The following is a 12,600-nucleotide window of genomic DNA, read 5'->3' as shown; positions in this document are numbered from 1 at the left end:
TTTGTGAAACAAAGAGCTTCCAGAATGTGCTTTGTCTGTTAATACCATATAGCAATCCTAACAGTGCTCCTCTGGGACTCATTTAACCAGGCACAGTCACGCACATTGAATATAATGCACATTGGATTGAGATACATTTTGAGGCTCCTGTGAAAATATATGCAAAGCTTGTATCTGTATATGTTATAGCACAGTTGATATGCAAATAACATTCAAGGTTCAGCTCAAATTCTGTTTCCTCCAGGAAGTCTTCCCTGAACTCTCCCTACAGCTCTAGTCAGTCTCTCCTTGCTTAGCCCTCCCATGCCATCAGGCTTTCCAAGTATCTTCAACCTGCCTGGAGTAGTATCTGGGTACAATTTCTCTCCTCTGCCAGGTTGTAAACGGCTGCATCTTTACTTTGCCTCATTACTCCTCCACTTATTGAGGACCTATTATGTGCCAGGTACTGTGCTGGGTGCTAGAGTTAGAGAAGTGAATGAGACACACACCTATCTCAGAGTCTCATAGAGGGAGAGAGATACACAGACCAGAAATGACAACACAGCGTGGCAAGTGCTACTACAGTGACGTGAACAAAGTACTCTGAGGACATAGAAGACAAAGAACAACCAATCCCCTGGGGGGGGGGGGTTAGAAGTCTTCACAGAAGAGGGGGTTATTTGATTAGTTTATAACATCTTATCCAAACATCCATCCCATTTACCTGTATACCAACCAATCAGTTAACAGTTTTAATAAAATAACATCAACACAATGCTTGTATGTATTATGATCCCATTTGATCCACATAACCAACTCTGAAAGATGGGTGCTCACATGACTGTATTTTTATGGATGAGAAAACTGAGCTCCATATAATTTGGCCCTCTCAGGGTCACTAAATGAGTGAATGGATTTAAGTGAAATCTTTGGATTCAAAAGTATATGATTTTTCCACCCCTTTTCCCTCTTGGTCTAGCTTCTTGGGGATTGAATGAAGCCACTTGTTCATGCCAGTGGCTTGTCTGGTTTTGATTTGTCCTCTCCCTGAAATGCTGCCTTCCACCTCTATCTCTAAGCTCCATGCAGGACAGTTTCAGGAGAGAGATGCCTTATATCCACCCCTCACGCCAATGACTGACCTAAATTCCCATAATATCAGAGTCCTAGAGTCTGGTTATCTGAGACAGGGGATCAAACAATGTATCCAAAAAACTAATGACCCCTCCAATTAAGCTGCTATGGATTCAAAGTTCCCATAACAATTCTCAGCAGAGTTTATCCTATTAGACTGATAAAAGCATTATTGAAAGTGATGTTAAATATGCAAGAAACCAAACTACATATAAACCAAGAATAGACGAACCTAAAGGAGGCCAAATATTGATATGTTCCAAGGACAGTGTCCTTAACTAATTCCAAAAGACAAAGACGAGTCAGCTGTAATTCAGAACAAATAAGCAACAATATAATCATCTACCATAATAAGGGGAGAGGGTGTCTCAGCTAAGATGGTACATGATACTTCACTAGTTAAAAAAAAGTGAAACGCATTGCAAAATTGGAATTTATCATTTGATTACAAATATGTTAAGAAACAAAAAATGTACACATAAAAGTAAATATTTCTCAGATTTCACCAAGATGTTGACATCTTAAATAATTGGCATTTTTCTCTATTCTCTGAAACTTTTTATGGCGTGTTTTATTTTTACCCAGAGAGAGAGGGTGGAAGGAGACGGAGAGAAAAAGAAAAGGAGGTATTTAAGTATCTTATGTAACATTAAAGAGGAAGGGACAGAACAAGAAACATATAAGCCATATAAAGAGCAGAAGAATGTCTTCAGAAAAGAAATCCTTAATCTTTGTGCCAAGATTAAGGCTGTCTGGTGACTCCTAAGGAGCACTTCTCAAAATAAAGTTCTTAAATACATAAAGTAAAATGCATAAGCTTACAAAAGAAACCAATTATATTAAAATGCAGTTACCAAAACATTAAAAACCACAAATTTAAGATCAAGTAATGTACATGCTTCTTTATGGAAGCCTTAAATAATAAATGTTGGGCCTAATTGAAGTAGTAAATAAGCATAAATACTATTTCAGGATATCTGCCGCAATTGTAACAGAATATGAAAGTACTTCTAATGACAAAGTCACAGGTGCCACTAATACTACTGTGGTTTCTTACATTTGCTATTGAAAAACATCCTAAATTTCAGTTAGAAATAGTGGAAATAATGGTACAATCAGACAGTTCTCTTCCATCCATGCTCATGGACTAAAGTTAGAACCTCTGCTTCAGAAACTCTATAGAAAGACCATACTTTAAGATGATATCTAGGAGAACTCACATGTATTAAGTGCCTGCTGTGCTCTGGGCACTGGTACGTACAAAACACCATATTCATTGTAAGCTCCTTTTTCCCTTTACCCTAGCAAGAGTTCATTGAGAGTGGTAATAGAGAAAGTTTTGGAAAATAGCCTCCTCTGCTGAATTGGGGCAATATTTAACTGGCAAGGAATAAATAGCCCAAAGACCTATCTGTTATTAAAGTTAAATTCTACTGAATAACTCACTCCTGAATTCCTGTAGTCGACTCCCATTGGAATCCAAAAGTTGCAAACAATAATTCCAAGTTTATGGACTTTCCTCAAACCCTAAGTGTCTATGATTTAAAAAGTAGAGACATCAAACAGATGCCTGGAACATAGAGTCAGGGCAGATAGCACAGGGCAGCTGCCCTCACCAAACCCATGGTGGGAAGGGCCAGCCAGACTGCTGTATAGAATAGGGAAGAAGGAAGGAAATCAGGCCCTTAGATTCTGAGAAGTGGCTGGGGAACAGGGCAGGTAATGGAAGGTTTAGGGAGAGTATTCTGTCTGGCCTTTTGTTTTGGGTTTTTTTTGTTGTTGTTTCATTTACAGTTGCAGCTGATTGCTTTGCTGTTATATTCTCCAGGAGATGCTCTGAGTGGAGAAGAAAGACCCCCAAAGTGAAGAGGACTTTATTAAGCATTGTCCCTCTGCCCAACAATGAGCCACCAGAGTGTGGGGGTCTCGTCCGCATCCCTGGAGAGCTCTACTCCTGCAGCAGAAATTCATACACGCAGCTGGCTTCACAACAGACTGAGTTGAGCCTCTGTGGGTGGATTCTAGATTCTCTGTTATTTGGGCCTCTTCCCTGAGTTGTATTAAGATATTTAAATAAGAGATCATCTAGTGAAATGTCTTCAGTCTAAAAGTAAATGCTTAAATTGTATGGTCAGAGAAAACCAAAGACCCAAGAAAACTAAATCAAAAATGCAAATTCCATTAAAATATAACAAAGAAAGCAACAGATTAGGGAGGGTCATGAAGACAAATGGAATCTTGTTATCTCATTTTTTTTTTAAATTTACTTATTTACATGCCCATCTTGGTGCAAGGCAGGATTTGAGGAAGAACCTGTGTATCTGTAGGTGAATCTAGCACAGGAAGTGGGCATATAGTAGGGGGCTCAACAAATATTTGCTGAATTCAAATGGACTTTCCTAAGAGAGAACGCCTCACCCTCTTACCCAGCTCTAATGCATCATGGAGTTTTTGAGCTCAAGGCACAGGCTTAGCCTGAGGTTACAGGGAGAACAAGGTCAGAGTTAATTAGGAACAGGCAAAATTCCCACAGTGACAGGAGTCAGGACTTTTAAGGACAAGTCCTTAGTGTTCATTACTCCAAAGTTCTTATTCCATGGAAGAGGGAACAGGAGTCTCTGGGGAAATGCTAGGACTTGCCCAATGGCTTGGAGGGAGGGGGGAAGAATTTAATCAGTGAAGTCATCCAGGCATCTTTGGGAATTTTAGATCCATTCCAAAGTGTAGAATATTTACCTGGATCCTAAGATAAGAGCAAATCAGGAAACAACACGTTAACTGCAGTTTCTTCAAAAGCACCATGAGTCTTCTCCCAGTTCAGCATTTCCTTCTTCCACTGGTTTGGCAGCAAAAGAGCACATGAGAGAGTGATGATAATAATCTCTTGGGAAATTAGCAGGGAGCTCCCCCTGGAAGGGGCTGGGACACAGGCTGCAGAGACACAGATCCTATCCAGACAAGATTGCTTGCTGGATCAATAGTATCATTAGCAGGAGTCCCAGGAAAGAAGCTGCCCACCGCAAAGCTGGCATTTCATCCGTCTCAGATGGCCCCATGTGCACTTGTAAAGTCAGATCCAAAGAGCAAAGGGCCAGGGAGAAAGAGGGGGCTAGCCCAGCCTGGGCAAGGGGGAGGTGGAAACCAAGGAGCAAACTCTGCCTGTGGGAGTAGTAGCGGCGGCCAGGCTATGCGAGGGGACAGTCAGGGCTGGAACCTAAAGGAAGGTTCAGACACTGCCAGCAATAGCGCCTCTGCAGACATCAGCTCTGACCCTACAGGAACAGTAGCTGTCATGTATTGTGTTCCCAGTGCTGTGGGAAATGGGGTTGGGGGCACTGGGGCACAGCACAGTCTTGGGGGTGTGGGCGCAGTGTCAGGAGCAGGTTTTCACTGAAGCAGTCTAATAACCCACCAGGCAGGGTGAGGCTGCAGAGGTAAGTAGTCTGTTGCCTGCATTAGGCAGTTTGGACCTTCTCCTGGAGGCAATGGGGAACCATGGCAGGTTCAAAGCATGGGCGTCCCCTGGTTTGAGGTGATTTCTCTGGAGGCTGTGTAGAGAACAGGTTAGCATGGTGGTTCTCCAAGAGCAGTCAGCCCCCAATCAGCAGTACCATAGACACCTGAGAACCTGTTGGGAATGCAAATTCGCAGGCCCAGTGAACCAGAATTGGGGCAGGGGCCCAGCAGTCTCTGCTTTAACAAGTGTGGGAAGCAGTGGGTTAGACATTGGTCTAGTTGGCAGGGACATCCATCAGGATGCTGCTGCAGGGGCCCTAGAGAGTGCTGGGTGGACCCAAAGGTGGGTGGTGGTGTCATGGGAGGGTGTGAGTAGCATTAGGAGGCCAGAGGAGCAAGTCCTGGTGATACAGGGAGGGCAGAGGAGGCACAAAGAAATTCACAGGCTCCTTGGTTCCTAGGTTGGTTGCAAGGAGGTACCATTTGGTGGAGGTAGGGGAGGAGGAGAAGAAGGTTTGCCTAAGGGGCTCCCCATTCCTTCCTTCCTTCCCCCATCTTCCCAGGCCCTCATTCTCTTTCATCCCTGAGCAGTTCTAGATGACCTCAGAGGAGCACAAATATAGGACCTCAGTGTCCTAGCATGTAGTCATCCCAGAGAGGCTGCAGTCAGTAGACCCTCAGGAGACAAGCCTGTCCTGGGGAATCAACCTTTTCTCTGATGATCACCACAATCATCAGAGAGTGTGGTGGTTTCGAGACCAAGCCCTGGAGCCACCTACCTGGACTCACGATTTCTGGTCCACCACTTACTAGCAATGTGACCTTGGGAAAATTTCTCAGCCTCCATTTCCTCATCTTAAACGAGGGCAGCAAGGATAGGACACATCTTAGGATTATTGTGAGGACAAAATGAGTTAGTAAAGGTAAAGCATTTAGAACAGTTCCTGCAAGGTGGTATCAGTATCAATTATTCACCACTATTATCATCTTCGTTATCAATTTTATTATCCCTGAAAATGGGGAGATTTGAAGGAAACAGTCAGGTCCTCTGAGATGGGAGGACTAAAGGGATCCTTCCCTCTGGTTCCATTTCAGCAGCATTCACTCCAGTCCTGACTTCTGGGGCCACACTCTGCTGCCCTCCTCCTTCTATCCTACATCTTCCTTCTCTGCTTGCCTCCCCCTCAGCAAGGCTCTTCTCAGCTGGAACCCATTGAAACCACCCAGGATCTCAAGACATATTCAGTGGGTGGCTCAGCTTGAAGACAAATCTTCAGGAGGAGAAAAAGATCTTTACTCCATATACATGTTGATCACCTATGGGGCTGGCAGCCTGGGAGACAAGAGTCCCTGTCCTCCAAGCCCTCTGACTGGAGGGTGAAACAGGGTCATGTAAATAGACCATATCAGTACAGAGTGAGAAAATCTAGGAGGGGGGTGCAGGGAGCAGCAAGAGACCTCAAAGGAGAGAAGCCTTATCCCCAACTAGAACCCTCCCTCACAATCCACTTAACAATTTGTGTTCTCACTCTGGAATTATCAAAGCATGAGAACTCTGCTATTGGAAATGGAAATGCTGAGATAGTACAAATTCATTTTTTTTTTAATGTCCCATCTTTTCTAATCTGGGTTTTGAAAGCATGGCTCCTTGGCAGGAGGAGAAAAAGCACAATCTGAGCTCTGAACAGGCAGTTCTCCTGGAGCATTATGGGAAACAGAAAATATCAGCCCACAAATGAGGCGACGATGTGGGGCAGAACCAAAGCCAACGCCTCCAGCAGCTGGGACTGATTACGCTCCCTGGTTTCAACCATGGTCAGTTGGAGAGACGGATGGACTAAAATAGAATCCCAGAACGGGTTCTGAAAACTAAATAGAAAGAGAGAGGCCCAGAGGCACAGACAGAACTCTCCAGAGATAAAAAGGTTGTGGAGAGAGGAGAAGACACATGGAAAGGAAAAAAGACCCCAAATAAGAAAATTTCAAAGGAGGAAGGGCCTAGGAGTTTGGCAAATGATGGAGAGAGCTCATAACTTCTTTTCAGCTGGTCCAAGGGAGCAGAGAAATCTGTTGATGAAGCTCAGAGAAGCGTCCAGAGAAGACAGTGTATCTGATGACCCAGCCTTAGGCTTGGAATTAGATGATGTCTCCCCCAACATAGCACAGAGGTGGTGACCCACTGATTAGGAAAGAATGTGTTCTGTCATCCCTGCAGGGCAAATGGCTTTATTTTTTCTTTTTCCAAACTCTGCAAAAGGATCTCCTTTTCCCACAGGTCCATTCATCCTCAGAAGTCTCATTCTCTTCACAGAAAGGCTGTTTTCACTGACATGCATCTGGGCAAACCAGAGTCTTCAACAGCATCTCATAACAGCATGGGCTCTTTATGTGGGAGAAATAATGAAACACCTTATTAGTGAAAGAAATATCAAAGTGCAAAAGCATGGCTCAGGCAGAAAATGGAGGGAAATTACTTCCTTCTGCACCCAACTCACAAGCACAAGTCCTTTCCAAATTGGGTGGGATTCTTTTTGTTGTCCTTTTTGTTTCTGTTTAGAGTTTAATATATAAGACCCTTGTTGCATTTCAAGAGGAACATATGGGTCTGATATTAATATAGAGTAACTAGTGAATACGTCCTCAGACCATCAAAAGGGACACTTCTCCCTCATTTCATTCATCTTAAAATATAAAGCTTATTTTTTAGTTAAAAAAATCATAAATGCACACTATAGGAAAAAACAACAGAAGAAAAATGGAACCAACCATTGTCCCACAACTCAAAGAAAATTATTTATATCTTATAAATCTTCCCAGTCTTTTCATCCCTATATATACACTCTTCCATTGTTAAATTTCTTTCCTAAAAAATCAGTAATCATAGTAGAGCTACTTGGAATTTTTTTCAAAGAACATATTGGAATATATATATATATATAGAGAGAGAGAGAGAGAGAGAGAGATAGATAGATATAGATATATAGATATGTTATTCTTGGCTGCCCAGCATCTGTTTCACCTTCCTTTGATAATTGTGCCTATATTATATTTGAGGTATTACTTTTCATTGAATATATCTGGTGAAAATTCCACTTAGAATGTCCTATGCTCCCCCAGCCACTGGAGAGGGAATCTGAGCAAGTTAGGCCACTTGGATGCACCTTTGCTGAAATTTGAGGCTGGAATAAAGTGACAGAAAAGAGAGGGGAAGGAAGGAAGGAAGGAAGGAAGGGAGCTCATACATTCCAGTGCAATTTCCAAATAAGACTGTTACATTGTTCTTGCCACCTCTATACACCCAACCTCCTCCATAAATGCCTTGACTCCTGAGCCTACTTGAACTCTTCCATGCCCTTTCAGCAAATTTCCTTTTTGCTTAAGGTAAGAAGAGTTCATTTCTGCTGCCTGCAACCAAAGAATCCTGAGTGAAAATGTAGCTAAAAAGGAAAAATCTGCCAGCTGCTTTGGTACCACTTACCAAGCACTGTCTTCCTCCCAGGATAGCACATTGCCTTTAATCAAGTTCTTCTGACTTATAGAATCAATTCTCTTTTGCCAAGATTTTGGTGTGATAGGTTGATTGCTCTAAAGACATTGATTTTTGACCCCTTCATCAACAGTCTCCTGACAATGTGAAATTTCAGCATCTCTTATAAAAAGGTAGAGTCTATTTCCCCACCCTTGAAACTGGGCTGGCCTTGTGACTTGCTTTGGCCAACAAAATGCAGCAGAAGTGAGGATGTGCCCATTCTGAACGTGGACCCCAAGAGGCCTTGGGTGCGTTCACTTGCTTTCTTGGATCCCAGCCTGCTCCAGGAGAATGAGGCCGGGCTAGTCTGCTTAATCGAAGAATCAGACAAGAGATATACTACCTGAGGCCACACTAGACTGGAGCTGCCGGCTGACCTTCCTGATGACTGAGGATCCACCCGTGAGTCCAACCAAGATCAGCTAAGCTCATCCCAGAGAAGCAGGACTACCCAGGTGGTCTGTAGACTTCTGAGTGAAATAAATCCTATTGTTGTTGTTTGTTTTTTTTAAAGTATAGGGACAGTGAAAGGTATTATATATTATCTGAACAAAATAATAAGGGAACATGTTCTGAAAAATATCGTTTAATTCTTTGGAGGAAAAAATACCATCAGTTGAGACTCTCCTAGAAATGCTACAAAACACAGAACGGTCCTAAGATCTCAGTTGCTTTTGCAGTTTGATAAGAACATGAGTCCTGGGGTCAGAGGGTCTCACCCTGTCATGTACTAGCCATGTGACCTTAAGCAAGTGTGCCACAGTTTCCTCATCTACAAGAAGATGAAAATAATAGGATCAACCTCAAGGGTTAAATGACAAAACAGATATAAAGGGCTTAAAGAGAAATTACTCATTGTAATGTTAGCCATTATAAATAGTATTCTTCTGTGACAGTTTCCTATTCAGAATCAGGAAGTCTGAAAAGAATCAGTCTTTTGTTTCTTTTACTCAGTTTGATCATCTTTGCCTTCTAACGGGAATAGTAAATTTCATTTAATGTATTACCTATATATAGTTGGGATTAATTGTACCATACTGTTATTTTTTCTATTTCTTTTGAATTCCTGCTTCTTTTTGGATATATTTAGTGTTTAATTTCCTCCTCTGTTAAATATATATAGTTATATATGTACAGTATATAATATATATTCTAAACACATGTAATTTACATATATAATTTATTATATATATTTTATATGTAGCATCATTCTTTCAGTGGTTACTCTACAGATTACCACATGCATCCTTATTTGATTAAAGTCTAACATAAATGAGCATTTTACCAGTGGACAATGCAAGAAATTTAGAATCCTTGACTTCAATACATTTCCCCCCTCCCACATTATGTGTGGTGTTTGGTATATATTTGAGGTTCTGGGTTATGTTATCCTGCTCCAGGAAGGGTTCAGATTTGCTTCTGTCAGGAACGTAGGCTGAAAATCCAACCAGAGATTTTCAGAGATTTGGGTGATTTGAAGCTGGGCTTCAGTCTTTGTGAGAGCTGGTTTATTTCTGGTTCTCCTTCACTCCTGGTAAAAATTTCTTACTGGGGTGTCTCAACCTCAACACTGACATTTTAGACCAGATTATTCTTTGTCATGGGGGAGCTATCTGTGCGTTGTAGGATGTTAAGCAGTAGTAGTAGTAGTAGTAGTAGTAGTAGTAGTAGTAGTAGTAGTAGTAGTAGTATTCCTGGCCCCTACCCACTAGAGGGTACCAGTCTACTAGTTGCCTGCCCAGTTGTGACAACCAAAAATGTCTCCAGACATTGTCCAAGGCCCCCTGAAGGGGCAAAAGCACCCACACTGAGAACTTCTGTCCTAGGTTGTAGCCCTACAGGATCCCCAAAAGTCTCCAGCCCCTGAGACTGTCAAAGCCCCACTCGCTTCTCAGCCTCTTTGTTGCCACACTGGGTTGAGGAGAAAGCCTCTCCTGATAGAGAGCTCACCTCTCCTGGGCCTCTCCTCTCAAAGGATTGGGACCCACAGATTCTCCCTGCCTTGGGAGCCCCTACAGTACCTTCTTATAGTTATTTGTTCACTTTTCTAGTTCTCAGCAAAAACATTGATCTTGAAATGACCTAGTTCAGCATTGCAGAACTCAAGAGTTATAGTCACCTGGGAGTAAAATCTTCAATAGTTTTAGTTCACTGTAGATGCACAAGACTGAATGTTTTCCGCAGAGGCCTTTGGTGCAGGGTACAAAGAGGAACTACGTTACAAATGATAATAGACCTGTTCTTAGAGGAGTTTGGGATCGAATGATCCTTCGTGGTGGGGCAGAGTCGTGTGCACTGTAGGATGTTTAGCAGCTTCCCTGGCCTCTGGTCCAGATAATTAAAGTGTACCAGTTCTTAGAGAAGTCTACCCTCTAGTTGGTATGAGTATAAGCACATTTTAAAAGCTAAAATAAAAAAGACTTCATTTGAGCTACAAAGTACATACACATTCCCTCCAACCCCCACCAACAAGCATGTAGTAGAAAACTGGGGAAGGAGATGTTTATTACAAGCTAAATTCAATCCCCTGCTTTTTACCAGCCAGTGACCTTGGCCAAGCTGAGGCTCAGAGTTTTCTGAGAAATGAGGCTGTGGGATTAGATGATCCATCACCAAAGTCGTTTCCAGCCCTGACAGACGAGGAGAAGTCTATTAGAAAACAGGTTGGTGAAAATTTAGCACACCAAATACAGCCAAAGGGAAGCAGCATGTTTATGAAAAATCAGTCACATCTGATTGATCTATTCCCATTTCACAATGATGTTCCTAGTTGAGAAAGTAAAGGAAAGCCATCAGACGTGGGATATCTGGTTTCCAGATCCATCTGACAAAACACATCAAAGTGTCCTTCTGGGGAAATTGGAGAGGCAAGGGCCTGATGAATGTACAGCTTGGACAGTTTGTAACTAGCTGATTGCTGAGACACAAGAATCCTGATTGGCACCGAGCTGTGGATCTCTAAAGGCAGCCTCTGGTGTTACAGCCCTGTGGACCAGCAGCCTCTTCCAGACCTGTTACTGCTCTGCATCTATGATTTGAATGACAATCGAGAAAGCATTTCACAGATGTATGAGTTTTTCAAAGATGGAATTCATAGATAAGGTGAACTCAGAATCACGTTCTTCCAACTCCCCTTCAAGGGCCACCTTTCCCTTATAAATGAAATGGTACTGCAGTTTCCTTCTTCCTTCAAATCTGCCTTCATGCCAGTTTGCCCTCTTGCCTGCATCCTCACCTGTGCCATGTGGACCCTCTGGCTTCCAGAACTCCGCTCTGTGTTTACTCCCCAGAATGTCACTAAAACAAGACAATCGTGTGAGGCAGGTTTTACTGAAGTAGGGGTAGCAGAGGGGATTTAGAGCATAGAATAGAAAGCAACTTCAAATTAAAAATCAGATATCAACCCCCTAGAAAGATATTTTCCATTCCCTGCCACAAAGAATGACTTCTGGCTTCATGGCTCCCCCCTTTGCCTCAGCGTCCTGCAGAGTCACTCAGCTTCCTCCTCCTGCCCTCCGCCACACGCCAGGGCCCCTGATAAATTCTTGTCTTGACTGAAGCTGGATATTCAAAAGTCTGCCTTCTTTTACTGCAAAAGTATATTCCGGTTTCCGTTGTCCTCATCTTTACCCATCCAATGTACGCCTACAAGATGGGGTGAGAAAGCACGAAGAGAGGCTTGCCTTTTTCAATGAAAAGGCCTATCAAGGAATTTCCCTAAACTCTAGACTCATCTACCCAAGAGATAAATTTTTCCTTTAATATATGGTGGAATTTAAAAGGCCTTCTCTTATGGAGGACAAACTTGTGGTTACCAAAGGAGAGGGGAACGGGGTGGCGGAGGGATACATTAGGAGTTCGGGATTGGCAGATACGAACACTGTGTAGAAACTGAATCACTTTGCTACACACCAGAAACTCGCACAACATTGTAAATCAACTATATGTCAATAAAATAAATACATACGTGCTTGCATACATATATACATACAAGGTCTTCTCAGTCTCTGGGAGTCCATGAGTCTGCGGTTTTGCTCAGATGACTAAAAGCTTAAGAAACAAGGAACACAAACCCCACCACCACCCCTCAGAGTCATGTACGGGAGGGTTAAGGCTCACAGATTGTGCGGATCAGGGTTTCTAGGATACAGTGATGACTGTCGTACATTTGCAAATCTCCTTTCTTTGTGCATTTGTACAAACCTGAATATACGCTCATCGCTATTCGATGAACGGAAGCTTCAAATCCAGTAGAAGCATGAAGTAGTGACAGAGGATGAAAGAGAGTAAAAAATGATTTGCAGGAAAAAGATATAAGCAATGATCTACAGTCCAAGGGAGTAAAATGTCCACGCCAGAAAAAGAAGGGGACTAACGAGATTCAGGACTTGGGTCTCCAAATCCCACCCTCCCCTTTTCCTCCCAGTTTGGTGCCAGTGGGGAGCCATGAACAGGCACCAGCAGATCTTTGCAGCTCTGAGTGTTCCCACTGGGAAAGG

Source organism: Balaenoptera ricei, chromosome 5 (genome assembly GCF_028023285.1).
Source record: "Balaenoptera ricei isolate mBalRic1 chromosome 5, mBalRic1.hap2, whole genome shotgun sequence".
NCBI classification, from domain to species: Eukaryota; Metazoa; Chordata; class Mammalia; order Artiodactyla; family Balaenopteridae; genus Balaenoptera; species Balaenoptera ricei.
This window is presented reverse-complemented; position numbering follows the sequence as displayed.